The sequence below is a fragment of the Hyaena hyaena genome, unplaced genomic scaffold (assembly GCF_003009895.1).
Source record: "Hyaena hyaena isolate Hyena2069 unplaced genomic scaffold, ASM300989v1 scaffold_146, whole genome shotgun sequence".
NCBI classification, from domain to species: domain Eukaryota; kingdom Metazoa; phylum Chordata; class Mammalia; order Carnivora; family Hyaenidae; genus Hyaena; species Hyaena hyaena.
Window position 1 is genome coordinate 231783 of NW_024080778.1, and position 25985 is coordinate 257767.

The 25985-nt window shown below is 38.6% G+C and overlaps 1 protein-coding gene across 3 annotated transcripts in view; it reads left to right on the forward strand.

Moving 5' to 3' along the window:
• ELOVL6 (ELOVL fatty acid elongase 6) overlaps nt 1–25985 on the forward strand; it is a 140813-nt gene that overhangs the window by 104811 nt on the left and 10017 nt on the right. The gene's annotated exons all lie outside the window — the stretch shown is intronic.

Below are 25985 nucleotides of genomic sequence, written 5' to 3' on the forward strand. Positions count from 1 at the left end.
TGGATGAACACAGTAAAAGCTTTAAAAATAAACAGAAAATATAAGAAAATACCAAATACAAGTCACAGAGCTGAAGGATACAATAACTGAACTGAAAAATACAGTAGAGGGGTTTTAAAGCCACTACATGAAACAGAAAAACAGATAAGTGAACTCAATGACAGGACATTGGACCTTACCCAATCAGAACAGGAAAAAAGAATTGAAAAAAGTGAAGATACCTTACAGAGTTAATGGAGTCACATGAAGCAGACCAACACTTGCATTTAGGGGTCTCAGAATGAGAAGAGAGAGGGAAAGGGGCAGAATACTTATTTGAAGAAATAATGGTTGAAAACTTCCCTAACATGGGAAAGGAAGCAGACATCCAGGTCCAGAAAGCCCAGAGAGTTCTAAAGGTGAACAAACAGACCCACACAAAGACACATTATGAATAAACTGCTAAAAGTTAAGGACGAAGAGAGAATTTTGACAGCAATAAGATAAAAACTACTTATGTAGAAAGGAACCCCTCATGAAGCTATTGGCAGATTTTTCAGCAGAAATTTTGCAGGCTAGAAGAGAATGCAATGACATAGTCAAAATGCTGAAAGAAAAAACTTCCAAACAAGGATACTTACCTGGCAAAGTTGTCATTCAGAATTTGAGGAGAGACAAAGAATTTTCCCGACAAGCAAAATCTAAAGGAGTTCATCAAGGGCACCTGGGTGGCTCAGCCAGTTAAGCGTCTGACTTCGGCTCAGGTCATGATCTCATGGTTCATGGGTTCAAGCCCCGTGTCGGGCTCTTTGCTGACAGCTAGCTCAGAGCCTGGAGCCTGTTCCAGATTCTGTATCTCACTCTCTTTCTCCCCCTACTCTGCATTTAAAAATTTTTTTTTAAATTTAAAACATTTAAAAATATTTTTTTAATAAAAAAATATAGGAATTCATCAATGCTAAACCAACCTTACAAGAAACATTAAAGGGATTTCTTTAGGCTGAAAAGAAAGGACACTAAATATTAATAAGAAAACATTGAAAGTGTAGGTCTCACCGGTAAAGGTAAATATATAGTAAAATTCAATCACTTACAAAACTAATATGAATCGAGCCTGGGTGGCTCAGTCGGTTGAGTATCCAGCTTCAGCTCAGGATGATCTCACGGTTGACCAGGTCGAGCCCCATGTCCAGTTCTGTGCTGACAGCTCAGAGCCTGGAGCCTACTTCATATTCTGTGTCTCCCACTCTCTCTCTGCCCCTCCCCTGCTCATGCTCTGTCTCTCTCTGTCTCAAAACTAAATATAAACTTTAACAGATTTTTAAAAAATTTATAAAACTAATATGAAGATTAAAAGACAGTAGTAAGAAGATAGTAAAAATAATTATAACCACAATTATAAGGGACACACAAGATAAAAAGATGTAAAATGTGACATCAAAACAAAATGGGGAGAGGGGAATTAAATAAAATGTAGAGTTTTTGTTCGGTTTGGTTTGTTTTTGAGAGAGAGACAGAGGGAAGAGCAGAGACAGAGGAGAGAGAGAATCTTAAGCAGGCTCCATGCCCAGCATGGAGCACAATGCAGGGCTCAATCCCATGACTCTGAGATCATGACCTGAGCGAAAATCAACTCAGCCTGAGACTGAGTCACCCTAGTGCCCCAAAACATAGAGTTTTACAATGCATTGAAACTTAAGTTGCTACCAACTTAAACTGTTATAAATGGAAGTTGGCGTATATAAGCCTCATGCTAACTAGAAGCAAAGACCTAGCAGATACCCAAAAGACAAAGGGAAAGAGATCTAAGCATACCTCTAAAGAATGTCACTTAGCCTCAAAGGAAGAGATCAAGAGAATAAAGGAACAGAGAAACTACAAAGGAATTAACAAAATGGTGATAAAATCAATACCTATTAATACTTTACATATAAATTAACTAAGTTCTTCAATAAAAGACATAGAGTGGACATAGAGTGGCTGAATGGATCAAAAATCAAGACCTTTCTATATGCTGCTACAGGATAGTCGCTTCAGATGTAAAGACACACACAGGGAGGAATGGAAAAAGATATTCCATGAAAATGCAAGCCTAAAGAAAGCTGGGATGGCTATATTTATATCACAAAGAATAGTCTTTTTTCAAAAAAAGACTGTGATAAGAGACAAAGAAGAACATTACATATGAGAGTGAGTTCTGAAAAAAGCATATAGCATTTGTACATTTTTATGTACCTAACATAAGTTCACCTAGACACCTAAAGAAAGAAATGAACAGCAAAACAATAATAGTAGAGGACTGTGACACCCCACTTAAATCAATGGATAGATCATCCAGACAGAAAATCAATTAAAAAATATCATCCTTAAACAATATGTTAGGCTAAATGGACTTACCAGATAGATAAAGAACATTCTATCGAAAAGCAATAGAATAACATTCTTCTCAAGCATACATGGGAAAGCATTCTCCAGGAGAGAGAATATAATAGGCCACAACACAAGTCTTAATAAACTTACATGATTTGATATAATATCAAGCATCAAGACCAGTAGTATGACTAGAAATGAATTACAAAAAGAAAACTGGGAAATTTGTAAAATCTGTGGAAATTAAACAACATGCTACTGAATAAGCCATGGGTCAAAGAAGAAATTAAAAAAAAAAATCTTGAGACTAATGAAAATGGAAATACAACATAGTAAAACATATAGGATGCAGCAAAGGCAGTAAGAGGGAAGTTTATAACAATAAGTGCCTACCTCAAGAAAGAAGAAAATCTCAACCTAACTTCATACTTCATGAAACTAGGAAGAGAAAAACAAAGCCCAAAGTTAGGAAGTATATAACAAAGATCAGAGCGTAAACAAATGAAATAGAGACTGAAGAGAAATTTCTAAAAGGCCAATGAAACTAACAGCTGGTTCTTAAAAAGATGAAACAATTGACAATTCTTTATCTAAACTAACCTAGTAAAAAAGAGAGAGGATTCAAATAAATTCACAAATGAAAGAGGAGATCTTACAACTGATACCACAGAAATGTAAACCATTGCAAGAGACTACTGTGAGTAACTATATGCCCACAGATTTGGATACCCTAGAAGAAATAAGTAAATTATAGAAATAAAAAATCAGAACAAATTCATTACTAGTAAGGACACTAAATCAAAAACTCCCAACAAACAAGAAGCATCTTCACTGGTGAATTCTACCAAACATTCAGAAGAATTAATACCAATCTCTCTCAAACTCATACAAAATATAGAAGAGAAGGGATTGCTTCCAAATTCATTTTACAAAGTCAGTATTACCTCGATACCAAAACCAAACAAGGATGCCACAATTAAAGAAAATTATAGGCCAATATCCCTGATGAACATAGATGCTGAAATTCTCAACAAACTGTTCAGCAAACTGAATTGCACAATTCATTAAAAAGTCATAAGCCATGATCAAGGGGGATGTATTTTAGGGATGCAAAGACGTTTTGACATCCTCAAATGAATGTGATACATCACATTAACCAAATGAAGGATAGAAATCGTTTAATTATTTCAAGATGCAGAAAATATACTTGACAAAATTCAATATCGATTTACGATGAAAAACTCTTAACAAAGTGGGTATAAAGGGAACATACCTCAACATAATATTATGACTATATATGGCAAGCCCAGAGCTAACATTATTACCAGTGATGAAAAGCTGAAAGTGTTTCCTCTAATATCAGAAACAAGACAAGGATGCCCATTCTTGCCACTTTTATTCATTATAGTATTGGAAGTATTAGACAAACCAATTAGGCAAGAAAAAGAAATAAAAGACATCCAGATTAGAAAGGATTAAGTAAAACTGTCACTCTCTGCAGATGGCATATTATATATGGAAAACCCTAAAGAACCCACCACAAACCTATTAGCAATAATAAATGAATACAGTAAAAGTCACAAAATTGATATGCAAAAATCTATTATTTTTATACATACATAATGAACTATCAGAAAGAGAAACTAAAAAAAAAATCCCATTTACAATTGCATCAAAATGAATAAAATATTTAGGAATATATTTAACCAAAGAAGAGAAAGACTTACATGCTGAAAACCATAAAACAGTGATTTTAAAAAGTTGAAGAAAATGCAAATAAATGGAAAGATAATCTGTGCTCATGGTCTGAAATTGTTAGTATTGTTGAAGTATCCATAATACCCAAAGCAGTCTACAGATTGAATGCAATCCCTATCAAAGTTCTAATGGCATTTTTCACAGAAATAGAATAAACATCCTAAAATTTGTATGGAACCTCATAAGTCCCCAAGTAACAAAAGGAATCTTGAGAAAGAGGACTGAATTTGAAGTATCAAGCTCCCTGGTTTTAAGCTAGATTAGAAAGCTATAGTACTCAGGGTGCCTGGGTGGCTCAGTCAGCTAGGCGTCGGACTTCGACTCAGGTCATGATCTCACAGTTCGTGGGTTCGAGCCCCACATTGGGCTCTGTGCTGACAGCTAGCTCAGAGCCTGGAGCCTGCATCAGATTCTGTGTCTCCCTTTCTCTCTGCTCATGCTACCTCTCTCTCTCTGTCTCTCTGTCTCTCTCTTTCTCTCTCCTTCTCTCTCTCTCAGAAATAAATAAAACATTTAAAAAAATTTTAAATATGATATTAGCATTAAAACAGACACAGATCAGTAGAACAGAATAGAGAGCCCAGAAATAAACCCTCATATATTTGGCCAATTAATGTATCACAAAGGAGCTAAGAATGTGGAATCGGGAAAGGACAGTCTCTTCAATAAATGGTCCTGGGAAAACTGGACAACCATAAGCAAAAGAATGAAACTGGACTGCTGTCTTACATCATACACAAAAATTAACTCAAAATGTATTAAAGACTTAAATGTAAGATCTGAAATCATAAACCCCCTGGATGAAAACATACGCAATAAGCTCTTTGACATTGGTCTTGGCAATGATTTGTTTGGATCTGAAACTAAAAGCAAAGGCAACAGAGACAAAAACTAAACAAGTGGGACTACATCACACTAAAAAGTAAAAAACTTCTGCATAGCAAACGAGCCATAAACAAAATGAAAACAACAAACTACTGAATGGAAGAATAGACATTTTTCCGAAAAAGATATGCAGATGGCCAACAGGTACATGGAAAGATGCTCAACGTCACCAATCCTTGGGAAATACAAATCAAAACCACAATGAGACAGCAACTCACACTTGTTAGAGTAGGTATTACCAAAAGAAAAGTGTTGGTCAGCATGTGGAGAAAAGGACCCCTCTTGCATTGTTGATGACAATGTAAATTTGGTGCAGCCACTAGGGAAACAATGTGGAGGTTCCTCAAAATATTAAAAATAGAACTACCATATGATCTAGCAATTCCTTTTATTAAAATATTTATCCAAAGAAAATGAAAACAATTCAAAAAGATAAGTGCACACTTATGTTTATTACCATGTTATTTACAATCCCAAGATGCAGAAGCAACCTGTGAATATTTTATTGTTCCTCTTTCTATTATCCTCTTATAATATGTTCTACAATTCTTCCTTCACATTCACAAACACAAGCTAAGATTACAAACAAAATGGTATGTGAAGTAGTTCTAATGAACAAAAGTCTAATTTTTTTGTTATTTCAAGAACTACTGATTGTGGCTTGTGAGGGAGCAACTGGGTCACTGTTCTGAGTCTCCACCTTGAACACAAAGTATGATTCACAATTATGTCTCAAATAAATGACTAGATGGATAACATATCTTTCAAGCAATATATGGTATCCATGTGTGCAGAATTCTATTGGTGGTGGGCACAAATTGAATCTTTTTAAGAGTTATGGTTGATAGAATTATGAATAAAGGGCACCCTATTTCTACTTGTATTCCTGTACCCAGACTTTTGATAGAAAGTAATATGCATTCTCAGGGTGCCTGGGTGGCTCAGTCAGTTAAATGTCTAACTCTTGGTTTTGGCTTAGGTCCTGGTCTTATAACGACAGGTTTGTTGGATCAAGCCCTGCAGTGAGCTCTGTGCTGACAGCATGGAGCCTGCTTGGGACTCTCTTTCTNCCCCCCCCCCCCCCCCCCCGTCTCTCTCTCTGACCTTCTCTTGATCATGTGCTCGCTGTCTCTCAAAATAAATAAATAAGCCTAAAAAAAAAAAAAAAAAACCGTAATATGCATTCTCATCTTGAATTCTATAAAATATTCAAGCCACACCACCATAATGTTGATTTTGGTGAAAATAAACTCCACACACAGTTGCGCTGAAAGCTTTGAGTAGGAGTGACTGAACTAACTAGAAGCTTCTGAACCTAGGGCTAGAGTCATGTTGGCCTGGCAAGCCATTATTTCTTGTTGCCTTCAACACTTCTAGGCAGTCTGTGATGCTTTACACATCCTAAGTAGATTTATAATTTCAAACACTCTTCCAACAATTAATAAAACTATTATTTGTAATCTTTATTCAAAGAGGCAAAAATGTGAAAAAGAAAAGAGAGATCAGAAATGACTCATTGTTAAGGCAGTATGCACCATTTTTTTGACTAAAGAAAGCTACCAGAAATCACTTTGATTAGAAATATTTTGTATTGAAAACCATCCAGAATATGGAGCTGTTTTCTAAAACTTGACTCCTCCTTCATTCCAATATACATTTTACATGATTATTTCTTCATGCAGTTTAAATAACTATACAAACAAAGGAAAGGGTGGGTTTCCCTGATGTGGCATTAACGACAGGTGCTCACTAAGAAACTCATTCAAGAATTTTTATAGAATGAAGAGGAGTGTCGGAGACAGCTGGGCTTGCAAATCACCGGAAGTCTTTTATTGTTTCCTGAACTGGACCAAGTCCAAAAGTGAGAATAATTAGTCTTTCCAACTGCCAAGTTTTCAGGCTGTTCAAATAACCCTGGTCTTGTAGGAAAGAAATGTGAACCAGGGTGCAAGAATAGCCACTGAATTTTATAAAAAATATTTCTAAGGGAGCAGAAGTGGTCTGTTTGCTTTAACTAACAGAATACAAAGTAAAGAACCGTCTTATCAGAACCACAAAAAATAAAGGAAAGAGAAAATGAGACTTCTTATCCACTCAGCTTTGTAGTCATATAAGAGCTGAGGATTTCAACTAGGCTTCTTTGGGATTTGTATGTAATTGCTGAAAACCTTTGTGGGAGGAGAGGGACAGGAAGTAGCTCTCAATATTAAACGGAAAATTTTTATTCTGAAAATTTTCTAAACAATTTTAGGATTACCTTGATTTAAAGTGAACACGTCCCCTCAGTCGAAAATAGAGAAGAAATGATAGGTTTGGCTCTAAATTTCCAGACCTAATAACCAGGTTAGATGATATGTGCTAAGTGCTTTATCTACACTATCTTAATCATCCTCACAACAGATCTATGCAGAAAATACAATTAGAAAGGTGCCATATTTTTTGAGATAGAGGAGTTCCTGAAAAATTACAAAATGTCCAAATAGTTCAGAAATTTCGTAATTCAAAATCTTTTCCCATAGGAATAATTTTATTTTTTTACTCTTTTTTAAAATTGGTAAGTAGTTTTAAATTTGTAAAAATATTTTTAAGTAAGCTCTATGCCCAACGTGGGGCCTGAACTCACAACCCCAACATCAAAAATCACATGCTCTACACTGAGCCAGCCAGGTGCTCCCATAAGAATAATTTTAAACACAATAATAAATACATACCTAATCATAACTTTTCATTGTTGCAAGGTTTTTTAGGTAAATAAAAAGACTCCAAGGCAAAATGTTCCACAGAAAGAGTTTTATTATATGCCTTGCCTCGGGCAAGATTCCATGACTCAAGAAAAGGGAGTCGGGGAAGTTGCGGCCTGGTTGGGTGGTGGTGGCCTGGTTGGGTGGTGGTGGGGTTTTATAGCCTGTTAGTGGGGGTTCAGATAACAGGGGCAGTCTCTTGACTGGAAAGTCCAGGGTTGGAAGGTTTAAATTTCTGTTTCCCGCCGATGTAGTAACGGTCACTGATGTAGTGGTGGGAAGGTCAGCCATCCTAAGAAGGTCTGCCATTCTGTGGTGTCTCTGCCCCACCTCTCAGCCGACCCAACAGTTGTGTCTAACTTTTGTTTCTTCATTCCAAAGTTCTTGGTTTCTGACACATGTTTCTCTGTTCTACCACTAGTACTCTCCCATACACACTTAATAAATACTTGGGTGCATTGTTATAATTTATCAATAATAGCTCAATAGTCACCAAAACTCACACTCAGGACTTCTGAGGAACCTAAACAACAGACTAGTTCAGATGATGCTGACTGAAGACTGTATTTCTGTTTTCCACTAATGTGGTACTCTTGTGTGGCAATGTCACAGTTTATGTAAGTTTGGCCATCCACTTTGAAATTATGTCATTCTTGAGTACATTTTTGATATAGGAGATTCATATTTCTTTAGATTTTACATATCACATGTGTCTTTATTAATATTGTATATACCAATATTTCAAAATGTTGTGATCCAAATCCGTGTAAAATGCAACTGTGTCCCCTATGTCTCTATTGGCTGATGAAGGAACTAATGCTTCGTGATTAAGAACTTTATCCATAGACACACAGTTTATAGATAGCAGAGTCAGAATTAGTTGGTCTGGCCTATTACCCTATGTTCTTTGCTCAATGCATGCTGCTTACTTAACTGGGAAAATCAAAACTAAAGGTGCTACCTCCAGACAGTCTTTGTGAGTGACTTCCATAAAAGGGAAATACGATTTTATAAGCCAGGGAAGGAGGAAAAACTTAGCTGAACTTCTCAAACTGTATGTAATCTGTGGACTATTCACATCAAAACACTTGGAATATCTTTACAAATTTCTATTTCTGGGTCTTCCACCAAAACTATTAAATTAGAGCCTGGCAATCTGCATTTTTATGAACCTTCATGGTTGACTGTCATTAAAATTTCCTTATGACTTCAAGGGTCTTATATGCCCCTGAGACATTGTGCTCTCCCCCACTCCAAATCCAGGGATCCCCTACACTGAAAATCCCTATTAGACAATAGAGCTTTGGGGTAGGTATTTAGTAGCTAAGAAGTCCAGTGCATGATGACCTCTGGATAAGCATTAAGCGGTAACTGTGGCCAATGATGGCATACCTGATGCTTACTCATGCATTTCTTATTGTGTCTCTGACCTTTCTATAGCCATTTTATCCAGCTCCATGCACTATTAACTGGGCGCTTGCACCTGAAATAACATCAGTGTTCTGGTAACTTCCCATGAGGGTGTCATATGTCAATCAGCTTCCTAGTCAATCGACTTCCTGGTCAGCCTAATGCCATATCCACAGAGCTGTGAGAAGCAAAGAAGGCCCCAAAATAGGATCCCATAGTTGTGCTATGACTTCCTATGAGCGAAATGTCTAGGACTCTAATTTCTCACATCCCACATCCCTTCACTCATATACACATAAGATTTGCCAAATTTCTCAAGTCCCTGTTTCGTAGCAGTCTGCATTTTCTTCTTTGGATGTCCCATCATGCCTCACACTCAACATGATCTGACACAGAGTTTTATAGAAATGTTCCTCACCAACCCTTTAACTCAGTCATTCCACTGCTGAGAATCTATCCCAAGGAAATAATTCAAAACAATGATCGTTTTTTAAACAAAGTTAACTCACTTGTGTAATCTCCACCCAGTTCAAGATATAGAACATTATCGGGCGCCTGGGTGGCTTAGTCGGTTAAGCGTCCGACTTTCGCTTAGGTCATGATCTCGCGGTTCCTGGGTTCGGGCCCCACGTCGGGCTCTGTGCTGACTGCCAGCTCAGAGCCTGGAGCCTATTTCAGAGTCTGTATCTCCCTCTCTCTCTGACCCTCCCCTGCTCACACTTTCTCTCTCGCTCTCTCCTAGAAATAAATAAAACATTAAAAAAAAAAAAAAAGCTACAGAACATTATCAGCACCTCAGAAGCTCCTGTCTGTGTTCCTTCCCAATTTTGTCTCCTCAAAAGTAATTGCTAATCTGACTTCTATCAGATTAGTTTTACTTATACTTGAACTTCACTTGAACAATATATAATATATACTCTTCTGTGTCTGGATTCTTTAATTTAGCACTGTATTTGTGAGAATTACTTATGTTTTTGCATATAGCAATGGTTCCTTTGTCCTCACTACTGTACTTCATTTGTTCATTTTATTTCACCATTGTAGATACACATTTGGGTTGTTTCTACTTTGGCGATATTATGAGTAATTCAACTATGAACATTTTTATGCTTGTCTTTAGTGTGCTCGGTCATAGTGCTTATTTTAGTAAATTTGTACCAGTATACATTTACACCACCAGCATATGAAAATTCCAGTTCCTCCCTATCCTCACCAACACTTGGTATTGTCAGTTTTTCTTAATTTTAGCAATTCTGGTGGGTGGCTTCGTAGTTTCTTCTTTTACAATAAACCAGCTGTCTGGATGAGTTAAGTCTCTGAAATCATCACTTTTTCCTCCTGCTGTGCATTTGTCACAGATCCACTGTGAAGAATAATAAAGTAGCATCCGGAGCTAAGATAAGTTTTTTAAGTGAATAAACCCAGATAGAAACAATCTGATGAGATCAGTTTTCTAAAAAGGTATCTGTCTCTCTGATTTTGCTCATGTTAGGCACCAGATTCTTGTCTCATTGGTCAAGTAAAGTTTACTGGTTCTGATATTTACATGTAAATAATACCTGAAGGGTTTCTGAATTTAATATTTCTAAGGAGCTGCTAAAGATTAGGTTTGTGGATGATGGCCATAATGAGCCCATTAGGATTCTATAATCAACACATTTGACAGTTTATCATATATAGTTATATATAATAAATTACAGAGAATGGTTCTGATTTCATCCATATCTCCTCACACTTCGTTGCATCTTTGTCCCAAGATATTGCACTAATGTGTCTGTCATTTCTTAAGTCCTCATCACTATTTCTTCATTTTTACTTATAAACAAATTCAATGTGTACCTTTAAGTTCTGAGTCATTATCAAGCGATTTCTTCAGCTCTGTTTATATTGATACTTGTTGTGACTGCTATCTCTTGCTCAGTTTCCTATCTGCTTGTACTTTATTACCATCTCTATGTCATAATACTTCTATGCAACACCATTACACCTGCAATAACTTTGATCAGGTTAGAGCTGATTCTCTCATCTTTGTTGTTGGAAACCAATTTATTTCAGGAAGTAATTTTTGTGTTTTTATCAAAGGCATATATTGCTTCCGTTTGGACTTATTGGTTTGTCTTTGGTTCCAATATTTTAAAAGACATTAACTGGAAAATACAGCTAATTGGTGTTAAAGTGATTGCTCAAAGTATAAGAGTTTGGACTAGGAGATATATAAGTCCTCTTCCAGTACTCTTGAATTAGGTAAATATGCTCCCAGAGTCATAAAAATAGGACAGTATGAGGTTTTGTCTTGAGCTCACTTCTGTGGTTCCCCCCTAGTCCACTGAAGACAGAACTCATAAGCATAAAGCTTTGGATGATGTATGGGCTGGTCCCAGATCCAGCTCCAGGAGACAAAGGTATAGGGCACATCTTGACCTAGGGATCCAATGGAAGGCTAAGGTCAGTGTCCTGGAGTAGAGGACAACTATGGGGTTCACTCCATTACTTCCTTCAGGCCTTTGTTTAGATGTCACCATATTACTGAGGGGACCATCTATATATATGGAAATAATATGGAATATGTTGAAATAATAAAACATCAAGCCCAATTCCCACCCAGCCCTCTGTAATCTTTACCATCACCTGGTGTATTATTTTTTTTAAGTCTGTTTATTTGTTTTGAGAGAGAGAAGGAAAAAAAAAAAAACCCAAGTGGAGGTGGGGGTAGAGAGAGGGGGAGAGAGGAGAATCTCAAGCAGGTTCTGCTCCATTACCACAAAGCCCCATGCTGGGCTCAACTCGAGCTCTGAGAGCATGACCTGAGCCGAGATCAAAAGTCAGATGCTTAAGCAATTGAGCCACCCAGGCGCCCCCTGTCACCTGGCATATTCTCTATTTCCTGACACACTGTCTCTGTCCCTGCTTTAAAATGTAAGTGCCATGAAAGGTAAGATCAATCTGTTGAGTTTACTCTTGTATCCCAGAAGCTAATGATTTAATCCATATTCTTTTTAAAATTACCCAGGCCTTAAACTTTTAGGCCTCTCCCTCACCCAAAATAGTGCCTGGCACATACGAAACACTCAAGAAAGAATTGGTTGAATGAATGAATGAATGAATGATTAAAAGTCCCTGCACCTTCCCTGTCTGGAATTCTTCAGAGACTGGGACTATCTGCAGTTCTATCCATTGAAAATCTCTCTAACTCCCCAGAAAGAGGAAGGGAGTTTCATTCATTCTTTCCTCCAATCACATTGTCTTCTAACATCTAGTTGAGAAATTATGTGAATTTCCTATAGAAAAGGAGAATCAAAAGAATCTATAGTTTGAAACTCAAAGTTTTGAAGGGCCACAGCTTTGGGAAAGGATGCCAACAAGTGAGACCAGAGATGCCCAACACAACCCAACAACCTTCCACTTGTGCTGAAGGCTGTATCTTTTATTTCCCTTCTGAAGTATCAGATGGAAACAGGCTTTTCCTCCGGAAAAAAGAAAAACCTCTAAAATCTCAAGGACCCCATCTTATTTGCTGGGATGGCTGGGAGGTCAAGGGACAGATTTGGAAGGAATTCCCCCTTGTTTCTCCACACTCACATGTAATAGTGAAGTGAAATCTTCTCCCTGAGAAGATTTACAAGGTCGTAGGAGTTCAGATATGCAGGATAAGGCCATTTGGAAACTTCAGTAGCCTAAGGATCTATTGAAACAAAAGAAAACAAGCAAGATGTCTCAACTTTTTAAAGCCAGTGTTTGTATTACCCAGTCCTACTCACAATCATAAATTCATAACACAGAAACATCCATTGAGTTCCTATTGTTTATAGGTGCTTAAGGGCCATTGGTAATTCACAGGTAACAATTGTCTGAGGTCCCAGAGACCTTTAAGATAATTTGTGAAAGCATGCTTAATGCCATTTAAGCTTTTTCTGCCTTGGGGTTAAAAGATAAAATTCCTCTGTGGAAAGAAAGAAGATTACTCCTAGGAGAGGAGTGATTGAATGCCAAGCCAACCCACGTGCAGAATGTACTGTCAGCTCCTATGAGCTCAGTGGCACGTGTGTTATAGAAACATAAGAGATGGGAATATTTCCATAACCTTGTAGTCCCAACCAAGAAATTGAATGGGCTTGAAATTTTTTCCAGTGTTAAAGCAAGAGAGCTGAGCTTTAATGCTCTCTGTATTGATTTCGGTAGCACTGTTGTTTTCAACTGTTAATCTGTTAGCAGTCAGACACAATTTCTTACTAAGAGACAAATGTGTACATGGATGTATTTTCTTGAATGTTACCAAAATATTGTCATTAAAATCTAACAGATTGACCTTAAAAAATGTCGTTGTGTGAGAAGAGGAAAGAAAAGCACAAAAATGAACAGGATAGGAAAGGGCAGTTTAAGCATGTTCCTAGCCCTTAAAAGTTCACAGAACCCAGTTACTATGAGTCTATGTGCTTAGACAGAAATTAGAGAGACTATAAATGAGAATGACGTAGTCAGGAAACGATTCATTGATGAAAGAGAGGTAGTAGCGGTATCAATAATAATGTTTTACTGTCAGTGATTTTAACATCCATCAGCCTATGTGATCCTCGTGACAATTTGTGATATAGACAGAATATTAGAATGTCACCTCCATTTTATAAGGGAAGGGAGAAGGTTTATGAGACATCCCCTAAAGCACTCAATAGGTGAAAAAAGATGAGATTAGGAACGTGGTGTCAGATTTTCTTTGCCCAAACACCAGGCTGTCTTTCTGATAATACCTTAAACTTCTAGACAATGCCATAATTATTAGAAATATTTTCACGTGGATTAATCTCAGTAGCTCATATTTTATTAATGATTAACATTTTATTAGGTCCTTACTAAGTAAATAGTCTTACTGAGGGATGTTCAGGTCTTGTTTAGTTGGTGAAATTTTATGTATAAGACTTTTCATAGGCATATTAAATAAATAGCCACTTTGGTCATTTTCACTTTTTGCTGCTAGTAAATAACAAACATGTCCCATTTGAGTCCTCTACTGGAAATGTTGGATTAATAGGAAAAACAGACCAAGATCTGTAGAAAAATTAAGGAACAAAGTGAATTTTTCTTCTTTAATTAGACCTAGCATACACAAATATATAAAAATGTGCTTCTCTATGCTATGATTTTTGTTTTTAAAATCATTTTGCAATTAAATTGGGCCAGTGAGTTGCTGTTGCCTGCTCATGCAGGACTGTGGAGGCTGGTTTGGGTGTTGAGATTCAGGAGAGAGGAAATTATCTGGCTTCTTTGAGCAAAAGTTAAGTTCGTGAGGTGGAGGTGAGAGGAGCTCAGAACAGACCATTTGGATGTTCACAAATGTCAGGGTAGCCATGCCAGCATCTTGGTAATTTTAGGATGGGAGGTTCTGAATTGACCACAGTTTCAGGGACTGGTAAGTGCTGCTGAAGGCTTCTTGCTGGGGTTTCTTTTAGGGGAGCACATGAACTCTGCAACATAGTCACTGCCAACCTCTGCCAAGATGACACATCTAAAGAGTGACCCATCTGGGCACCAACTTGCAGTTGAAGAGTTTAAAATTGAGTTGCACCCGGATGATAAATTCCCAATGATTCCTAAGAATTACAGTACAAAAGATTTTTACAGCTGCCATTTTTTTAGCCAGCAGAGTTAATGTTCTGAGATCACTGGTCAGCTGCTAAGAACTAGGCACTCTCACAAGTCAATAGCTATCGTTGAAGAGCTTCAGTCCCTATCTGTCCAATTCCTCTAACTTCTTTTTTTTTTTATGTTTACTTATTTTTGAGAGAAAGAGTCAGAGCAGGAGCAAGGAAGGGGCAGAGAGAGGGAGACACAGAATCGGAAGCAGGCTCCAGGCTCCCAGCTGTCAGCACAGAGCCCAGAGCCCATCACAGGGCTCGAACTCTCAAACCATGAGATCATGACCTGAGCCAAAGCTGGACGCTTAACCAACTGAGCCACCCAGGTGCCCCCAATCCCTCTAATTTCTTGATGCTGGTGGTGAATTGATCTCATTTGAGAACTACCATATTTCTGATGCAAAGGACTGGGGTGATGGGGAGGCTGACTCTTAGAGCCCTGATCACATAAAGTTCACCCGACAAAGAGCTCACCAGATGTCTCAGGCCCTGTAATTCTTTGGAAAATTCCTCAGAAATTTTCCTTGAGGTCTGTATAACCCTATCTTTTAAAAAAATATTAACAAAAGCGGATTTAGAAAGGAATATCTTTTCTTCTACCATCTCTTTCCAGTGGTGGTATTTGAGTGATCTCTTTAAAATCTAAGCTCTTTTTGATAGGAGTGAGACTTGGCTCAGGCGCCTATCACGTAAGTAGGTAATTATACTTAATAAATATTTGTGAAATGAATATTACTTAAATTTACTTTCTTTGGTATTGTGATTAGGATTATTCCATTACTGTGAACAACGATGAAAATTCTAGAAAAAATAACTAGCTGTGTGCTGCTTAAGAAGGTTATAAAAATTGGTCTAATGGGGGTGCCTCGGTGCTTCATTTTGTTAGGCATCCAACTTAATGGCTCAGGTCATGATCTCCAGGAGTTCAACCCTTACAATGGCCTTTGTGCTGACAGCTCAGAGCCTGGAGCCTGCTTCAGATTCTGTGTTTCCTCCTTTCTCTGCCCCTCTCATGCTCATGCTCAGTCTCTCTCTGTTTCTCAATAATAAATAAGCATTTAAAAAAAGATTTTTTTAAATTCATCTAATGGGTTTTAGAGCCATAAGCCCAAAGGAATAAATTGGGCATATAAAGAGCAGCAACTTCCGATATATGTTTCCTCCCTTTCTGAGCTCACAAAAGTTTAGGGCTGGAATCCTAAAGGACATTCCCAATCCCCAAATTTAAGGATGTGGAAAACTGGAGAGTCATAATAACTTTCTCTTTCTGTCTCTCTCTCTTTCATTCCTTTCTTTCTTCTCTCCTTCCCTTCCTTCCTTTTATTTTGTTTTAGTTTGGGGTTTGGGTTGGAGTGGGGGAGACTTTTTACAATGTTGACCTTAAATAAAAGAGCCAACTATTTTACCAGAAAAATTAGCTTATTTAGGAATAGCATAGAATTGCAATTCAGGATGCGTGAACTCTGGCAAACTATAGATAAGTCCAGAAAGCAGAGGGGAGGGGCTTACTTTTATAGGAGAAAAGAGGAAGCTGGGAGGGGCTGTTATGGCTTCTCATTGACTGCGGGTGGTGGTTTCTCCCTGCTGGGCTGCTGCTAGACCGGGACAAATTCTTCTTATTCCTGCTGGGGTATGTAAATTAAGCTGCTTCTTGTTGGGAATATCAAGGGATGCTTCTTACCACAGGGTGTAGTGTGTGAGAGCTCTCCCTTCAGGGCTTCTGGACTCTTGTTTTTAAAGAGATTTCCATTATTTTCACAACAGATAATGTTATATATCATGACTCAAGTACTCTCCCAATGAAATTTTCTTTAATCAGCCCTCAGAAAAAAAGAAGTTTGGTTTCCTTGTGTGGCTATGAAACCTAGTGAAGACTGTGCAGTGGCGTGAGTGGGCCAATGCTATTAGTCTTAGCACGTGAATCATCACTGTCCTAGTAATTTCATTAAGAGTTTTCTCAAAGGAACATATTTTTGTAGAAACCAAGATGAGTAACCATTTCTGTGATGCTGCTGAGTGTTCTGGCTTCAACATTAATCTTTACTACTCCCCACAGTTATTTTTAAGCTCTTTTTAGTTCATACAACTCCCCTATTTTCATTTCCTGCTGTGTTTAATTGGGGCCACTAATGACGGTATTTTATCTCTTTGTTCCCATTGTAAAAGTCCAGAAGCCAGCACATTGTTCTTTCCAAACATAGTTGAAAGTTGTGGGCCAGTCTCCACTTGCTCTGGAGTACATTAGATAAGATCCCATCAGTGGCTGAATAAAGAAGATAAGGCAAAAGCAGAAAGTGTACCCATCAAAGACATTAATTTTGTAGAATTTAGCAACGTTCTAAGGCTTAAAATTCAGGGAGAAGGACTCTCATCTAGCACAACATTGATGCATAGAAAGGTAACTTGCTTCATCCAAAGGTTCATGAGGTAGGAATTCGGTGAAGGGAGGGGCACAGGCAGGAAGGCATCTTGGAGGGTGAAGTCTCAGATGCCCCTGACTCAGAGTTCTTCATGCTTCCACATTTAAGATTCTGCATCAGTTCTTAGGAGATGAGTTCTAGACATCAGAATTGTTTAGCGCTTCTTGGTAATTGTAATGTCCAATCAGGCTAACAACCATTATGCTAAGAAAGCCTGGTAGAGAGTTTGGGATCAGCACCGGGTAAAAGGTAAAAGCACTAGAGATATAGTCAGAAGATTCTGGTACTTAGTAACTGGGTGACCTTGGGCCAGTTCCCTGTCCTCCCCATGCGTATCTCTTTGTCTCCATAACCAGGATAATGGTGCTTCAAGAAGTTGTAAAAATCAAATTTCATAATGGAGGAGCTCAATAAAGTTCTTCAAATGTGTAGAATCATGCCAGCCTCTAGCACAATGCTTGCACAGAGTCAAGTACTTTAGCCAGAATTGAGCTGTGGTCTGAGAATCGGGGTGATGTACGCAGTGGCTGCCTTCCACTCCCGCCCTGATGGGGCTAAGGCTGCTAGTTGTTCCAAGCAGATGAAATTCCTTTATCTCAGATTACAGCATAACAGTAGCTCAAATAAAAGTGAAAAACAATCCTGCCCGTTTTAGGAAACACTGTGCAATCTTAACTTTTCAAATTAAAGGTGAAATATTATGAGTTCTATGGCTAGGTTTTGCATTTCTTTGGGGAAATTCTACTTGAGATCTAGCAGGGTACCAATTGTCTTTATTATTAGTATTTCTTTTAACCTACCCACCCATCCTTGCTCCCACTCTGCCAGGCTATTTTAAGGTTATTTTTTAAAACTTGAGCCAGCATTCCTTTGCCTTGTCAGATCTCTGGAGCAAGTGTGTTATATTATATACGCGTTGCATATTCCAGATGCAGGGACTGTACCCCACACTACTTTCTAAGCAATATTCAGACCTCATAAGACTTTTTCCTTTTTTAAGGCTTAGATTTACAAGTTAAAAAAATTAACTGATACATCAGAAAGTGACTTGACCTCAGCCCACCCTACCAAACATTGAATAAGAACGTATGTTTGAGACTGAAGTTTTCTTACTTATCAGGGGGATTTGTGGTGATTGGAGAGAGTATCACAGAGTATATGCTCACCCTCTGTCTGTCAGGGAACCATATTACCCACTAAGATACCTTCCCTGTACTGCAAGGCTTTCCTCATCTACAGCTTCTTCCATGATGCCTTCAACTCCAGTAGATTCCATACTGCAATATGTAACGTTTAATTAGGAGTCCGTGAATATCATTATCTGTGATACTGCTGAACAGTTAGCACCATTACAAGAAATGCAGTAGAAGCTATTCCATGTTCAGGGCTTAAAAGATAGTTTTCCAAAGTGGCCTTTTCTATCCTCCCCTTCCTATTCTAATAAACTAGGCTCAGCTTTTCTACTCGGTACCTTTTTGTCTTCCCATGTTCCTAAATTTGAAATAATTTGCTTCTGGTCTTTTTCATGATAATGGTTGGCTATGTGATTACCTTCTAGACTAAAAACTCCATCTAACATGTCTGATCTCAAGATGCCTGGGTGGTTCAGTTGGCTAAGTGGCTGACTCTTGATCTCAGCTGAGATCATGATCTCACGATTACTAGGTTTGAGCCCTGCATCAGGCTTCATGTTGGCAGAGTGGAGCCTGCTTAGAATTCTCTCTCCTCCCTCCCTGTCTCTCCCTCCCTCTCTCTCTCTCTTTCTGTCCGTCCCCTGCTTGCATTCTCTTTCTCTCAATAAATAAATAAAAACTTCTTTAAAAATTAACATCTGATATCTGAAAAGTAAAATAGTCATTATCTAAGTAATATTTAGACTTTTAATGTATCTTTTTTTATTAAGAAAATAACCCCAAGGAGTGTTTAGCATCAGATGATAAATGTTAGAAATGGACATTAAAAATCAGGTTTCTAATAGCCTCTTTCAAAGAGCAATACATGGCTATTGCAAAACAGAATTCTAATAGGAGTCATTGCTAACAGCTGAAGAGTATTTTCCATAAATATTATAGCTATCAGTACACGTACATGTAACCTTATAACTTTTTAAAAAATATACAGCAGTTGGATCATACCATATGCAATGTTCTGTTCTTTATATTCTTCACTTAATCATCCTGTATATTGGAGCTTTTCCATGTCAACACCTAATAAGGCAGATGTACTTGGCATACTTTATAGTTACATTATATCCACTGTACTTTATTTAACTTTCATCATATCAATGGACTTTTAGATTTTGCAAGTATACCTAAAGGGTATGTTCTGTTTCCAACAATGGAAGTATTACATAAGATGTGTGCATTTTCAGTTTTGACATATATAATATGCAGTCTTAGCCTTGCGTATTTTAGTCTACAAGTTGTTTGGAAGACTTTCTAATGGAAATGTCTGGTTAAAAATTCCAATCAAGATAAATGGATCAAACCTAGAAATGATCACTCAGTAAAAGATGAGAAATTGTGTACTCTGACTTGTTAGTGGAGCAGTAGGGGAAGTAAATTATCAAAAACTACAATGTATATTCCCATTTAACTGCCCGTTTATTGGGGGGGGGGAATGTACATTTTGATGATCTGTTACATGATTGAAAAAGGCTTTGTTAACCCTGGCTAAATACTAGACTAAACTAAAATAGACATTCTCTATTTAAGTAGCCTTCCTTTCATCTGGTGTAGAAAGGTTTTAGAAGCTGGATTACACTTGGTCAATAGAAACATGATACTAACATTGAGATGCCATTCTTCCATACCGCAAGCACCATAATTGTGTACCATCTCCTGAATCTAAAGACATTAGAATAGATTTTTTTGGTTGTTGTTAATTTACTTTAACCCATTCTGGGGTCATTGGATAGTCTTCCTACTCCGAAAATATCAGTCTATGACACATGGTAGTTCCAACTTTTATTATCAGGAAAATCAGTGACCTTGTCTATGTTTATAGTTACTACTGTTGGATCAGCTGTTGCCATGTTTTGACAACTGACTAAATCTAACACTTTTTTTTTCATTTTCTTATTATAGGATACAAGTATATCTCTCTATTATAGGATACTAGTATATCAACTATCAGTGCTCAATCCTAACAGTAATTACACCTTTGGTTATTGAGCTAGCAGGGAGACAGGCTTGGGTGGTTGGCACTTCAGAATAAAAATCTTTCAGAAACCTTGTTTTTATCTACCACTGATGTTCACAGTGAAATAATTGAAAGGATTATTGATGATTTATACCTAAGACTCATTCTACCAAGAGGCAGAATTCTGGAATTCTGTAGTTATTCCTGAGATTATTCCTCTTTGACTCCCAGATGGCAGGAAAATTGGAAAGCCAGAGTTCAGAGTTATTCATACTTTTCTCAAGGTTGATAAATGATTAGGCCTCATGGTAAGAGCCTGGGTTTGAAGGAAAATTTGCCATGTCTCTGACATTTCTTTAAAAAGGACTCTAATACTTATACTTGTAAAAGAAAACAGCTAAATCAACCTGAAAATGAGAACTTGTTTTCCAAACTTTTACTCTAAATGTTTCAATATCTATTTAATGTAGCATATTACATATCCAAAGAAGAATCCCAACCAAATACATGGATGTGCTCTCCCATTTTTTTCCACCAGGCTCAATGTGTGTCATCCATGGGCTGGCTGATCAGGGATTAATGTTATATCTCAACTTCACACTAAAAAGTTTATGTAAAGCCTTGCACGCTAGTCCAATTGTGATTGTTTATTCATTATATCAATTATAGCTAAACACCTATATTTTAAAAATTTTGTATTATCAATCTAATACATGCTTGCTTTAAAATAGTCAATGGAAAGAAAGAAAGCAAGCAAGCAAAACAATGCAGGAATGTATTATACATAGTGTAAAAGAGAAGGTTCCCTTTTCTACCCCCACAGTATCATAATTAATAGTCCAGTAAGCATTCTTGGTACCTCCTCGTGCCATGGCAAATGGCTAACAATAAAGAAACAGATTTCTTCTGTACGAATAATCTAGAACATTTGTGTGAGAATCATCTAAAGCTAATCAGGGCTGTGGTTTCACCCAGATCTCCTTAAGGCATTGTGCCCAACAGTAATGGAAAGAAAGCAGACACGCCCACTGCCCCTTTCACTAAGCTCTCTCCTCGTCCCTCAACTGTTATGATCAAAACTGAACTTTGACACAAAGAATTATATATTTCTTTTAAAAATGCCAGCGTGACCTTACAGCTGGGAAAAGACATGTGCTAGAGCACTAATCTGCCCTCATTAAACACAATGGCCCAGACTCTCAGCTTCTTTGAGGCCCTAGATTTAGAATAATCTTTATCATCTGATTGAAAGATACATTTTACATGAAGCAGATGCTTTTCTGTTCCAACAGTCTCTCCGTCAAGATGTTCTATGCGAAATGCTGATTTCACATCCGATTTTGAACTCGCTGCCTGTGACTTCTTTTATGAAAAGTTGGCTAATGAAACACTTAACAATAAACACTTTGTATAAAAACACTTAATAACATGATCAATCATCAGTGCAAATCAAATTCTCTGTATATGTATTTTCTTGACTTTCAATTAGGGCTAGTTAGCTTTAACCTCTCTTACCTGACACAGTGAGGTTGGAAGTTAAAAAGTGCTTTCCCAAACTAAAGGACAGACCAAGTAAAGCAGCATTAAGAACAATAATAAATAGTAATAAAGTAGCAATAATATAATAAAAACTGTTTTATTCCATTTTATCAGAGGCTCTATGCTAACTAAATACCTTACTTATATCATTCTATAAACTTCATAGAACTAGTATGCACTTGAGATTATTAACATTTCAGATAATAAAAACTTAGAGAAGTTATTTTGCCCAGCCATGAAACGAGCAAGTGAGAGCACTGTGACTAGAATTTGCAGCTCTCATCTGTTGGAATGGGTTGGAGTGGTTGAGAGTGTTGATGCCATATCTAGGCAGAAAGAGTGTCAAGATCGACTAGAAATGTCTGCTGTTGGTAGAAGCAAGGACCGGGGATAGCAGAACATGAATGGTGTATTTATCTTTTATATCACAATGTTTCTCAAGATGATGTAACTTAGGGAGGAAAAATGTCTCCTGCTCCAAAGTATATTTTGATATAAACTATCCTAGCCTAAGGGTCCAGTGCCCACTTAAAATAAAAAAGCCACATGGTTTCAAAGTATACAGTGGCTGAGATGTGCCAGGGACAGAGCTACAGGCTTCCCACAAATAACAATCATCCCATTGGCTAAGCAGCTCCCCGGGCTCCCCACCAGGAGCATTGTCACATCACAACAAAGCGCCTTTGCCCTCAGACACATAGTCCCGATGGCTGGCACTGACCGTTTCCCTGAAAAATGCACTGTCCTCTGTTCTGAGTCAGCCTTATTGTTCAGAGCTTAGGGAGGGAGGCTTATGTCCAGATATGGGACAATAATATGTGCTGTACCTTTGTTGCCAGCAATACTGTGGCAACATCATGATACCTAAACTTTTAATTCTGCAGTGCTCTGAGATGTCCTCCTTGTACGCTTACCCTTAAAGTTCGAATACCTATTTATCCCTAAGGCAAATACTGCTTCCTCTGAAGTCTTCCAGGACCACCACCATCACTAACCAGAGTTATGGATTCATGTCACCTCGGCATCTTAGGGCATTGCCAGTACAGTTGAAGGGATAAATCAAACTGTGCCCATACTTAAGAAATTGGATATAAATTACCTTGAATTTTGAGACTTAAGAAAATGAAAAGATAGTGACTATTCCGGAAGTTTGTCCTTGGACCTGATCTGATCATGTGTGAAATACAGAGTCTAGCAGCAGAACCTAGTAGAGGAGTAGCTCTGCTTGCTGTGTTCAGTGGTCCGGAGTTGGCAAGGAGCCACGTGCTCTGGACAATATGCTGATGGTTTGGAAAAGCCTTAGACCAGGGACAAAGAGCAGAGACCTGATACATGTTGAAGGTGTGTCACTTGTGTGTTTCTCTGCTTTGGGCTTGTGCAGAAGTCATCGGCTTGTCTCCCACTGGTTTATGGAAAGGGGATGACTGATGTAGCAAGTAGTGTCTTGACTTAGATGTATCATAACAGCCACGAAAACGTTAACTGGTGTTCAAAGGTCTACCAAAAATCAGATCTTGTGTGTTGTGTCTGCTGGGATGCACGTAATAGAAAACAAAACTCCAAAGGACTTATACACTAAGAAAGAAAGCTTTATCAAAAACCAGAAGCCTTGCACTAGAGACATTGAAAGATTGGTTAATCCCACAGCTCCGTTACATCTTGAAGGAATACTTTGCCATCCTCTCAGAGGCAGCTTTGTGTCCACGGCAGCTCCCTCCTGTTTGGAAATCAGCTGCTGTGACTGCAGGCAATACGCAGTAAAGAGCAAGTAAACCTTTCCCACCCACCTCCCCCCCCCCCCCCCCCCCCCCGCCGTCCCCACCCATACACAGCTCTGTCTTCACATCTGCTGGCTTGACGTGGGAAGTGGGACAGTGCCCACCCTAATAAATCACTGGGAAGGGAAAGGGAATTACTAAAACTTGCTTAAGTAATTAGGATTTATCCCTAAATTGAAGATAATGTCACTTTCTTGGGAGAAATGACAAAATCAGGATTCTTTCAATATGGAGAAAGAGGAAGGAGCTTGGCTTCTGAATAGGCAACCAACAGTGTCTGCTGCATATGCTCAGTGGAGATGTTGCATCCATATTTCCATATTCCCTTCGTAGCAGCAAAACCCAAGGGCCCTATGTGCTAATTACCTTAACTTGGTGATAGTGGCAACTTCTCATAATTTAACCCTCATCTGTTGAGGTAAAGACAACACCTAAAAAATCAATTCAAAGAAGACAGAAAAAGTTTCATTACCTGAGTTTACAATGAAATCCAAATCTCCACTCCCAAATTAGGACAGTTTATTGACTATAAAGACGTAGGTCATCCCACTAGGAGGGGACCTTTCTTTGAGATAAGAAACACCCTTGAGACACCTTTGAGAAGGAACACCCTTGAATGAACCGAGAAAGAAACTCCTCCCTAAGAGGACATTTCTTACGCGAAGTTCCTAAGGCAGAAAACTGAAAGGCTAAGAAAGTGCTGGAATGATTGGATCACAGTCAGCTGGAAGAGAATGGCAGGTGGGAAGGGTGGAGGTGGGGGACAAAAAGACCATTCACAGCCTTGTAGATTGTGTTAAGGAGCTTGTGGATTTTATTCTGTGTGCAGAAGGAAGCCACTAAAGGATTAGATAGATCCTAGGCAGAATCATTTTATATGTTGGAAAGAGTAACTCCATTTAATGTAGGCTGTATATCCTTAGAGAGGCTACTTACTGAGTCCCAATAAACAGTCGCCAGGGGGCACCTAGGTGGCTCAGTTGGTTAAGCGTCTTCCGCTCAGGTCATGACTTATTCAGAAGCAAACTCTTAAGTCTTGTTGAATAAACAATAGTGCCTCTGAAGAGAAATGAAAGCTCCTATTTCCCAGTCTGGTGAGGCTGCTACTCACTTCAACAGTTGTTCACTGGTTAATCTCCTAACTGACTTAGACCCTTAGAAGGGGATAGTGCCAGAAAAATGATGGCCAAGTACATCTCCCCACATGGTCCGCCAGCTTTACTTTGCCGTGCATGTGGTCTGCATGCTCTGGTACGTACATCTGGGGGGCGGGGGGGTCAGTCCATAAGGGAGGCTGCCTGTTCCAGCTGCAAAGATCTTTCACACCTCGGGTTGCTTCACTGAGTTCAACACATTCCAGAGCTCTCCTGTTTCCTTAAAGGCTCCTTAATAAAAATGTCATGAGTCAGTTTGTTTTTCAACAGCCTTTGAGTACCTTTGCCTGTGTGGAGACAAACACATTACGGGGTTCTAACAGTGTTAGTATGTGGTTATCGAGAGCTCAGAGGAGTGAACCTGAGTGGTTTCCTGGATGAGGTGACAATAGAGCTGAGCCTTCTCCTTCCGGCTTCTGGGAGAGAGATTAGAGAGTGGAAGGGGGGTAAGCAAATATAGTGGTGGTGGTTTTTTTCTTAATTTTTTTAATGTTTTATTTATTTCTAGGAGGGAGAGAGAGAGAGAGACAGCATGAGCAGGGGAGGGTCAGAGAGAGAGGGAGTCACAGACTCTGAAACAGGCTCCAGGCTCTGAGCTGGCAGTCAGCACAGAGTCCGACGTGGGGCTCGAACCCACGAACCGCGAGATCATGACCTAAGCGAAAGTCGGACGCTTAACCGACTAAGCCACCCAAGCGCCCCTATAGTGGTGGTTTAGAAGCTGCTGCTGGGGTCCAAAAAGATGCCAAGGAGGTCTACATCGATAAGGCCAGCCCAAGTGTAAAGAAAGGGTTGGCTGAGAAATAAACAGATACTCAGGCAATGGGGGGGGGGGGACTTCGAAAATGATTGGACATAGTGATATGGGAAACAAAGGCAGAAGGAAATGGCAGATTAAATTAAATGTCCTTATAACCTGCAACACATTGACAAATGCTTGAGGCAGGAAGAATAAAAGGTTTCTCCAGGAACTCCCTACTCTCTTAATGCTAATGCTTTGCTAGAGGGAAAAACAACCTTAGCTTGACAATAGCTAGGCCTCCAGTATCCTGTGAGTCTTCCTTAGCATATGAAAATCTCATTGGAAACTTCCCCTGGACTTTACCTCCCCCAACCCCAGAGTGTATAACCAGACTCTCCTCAAGGTCCCGAGGCAGCTCTTTCTGCCATGGGTCCAGTC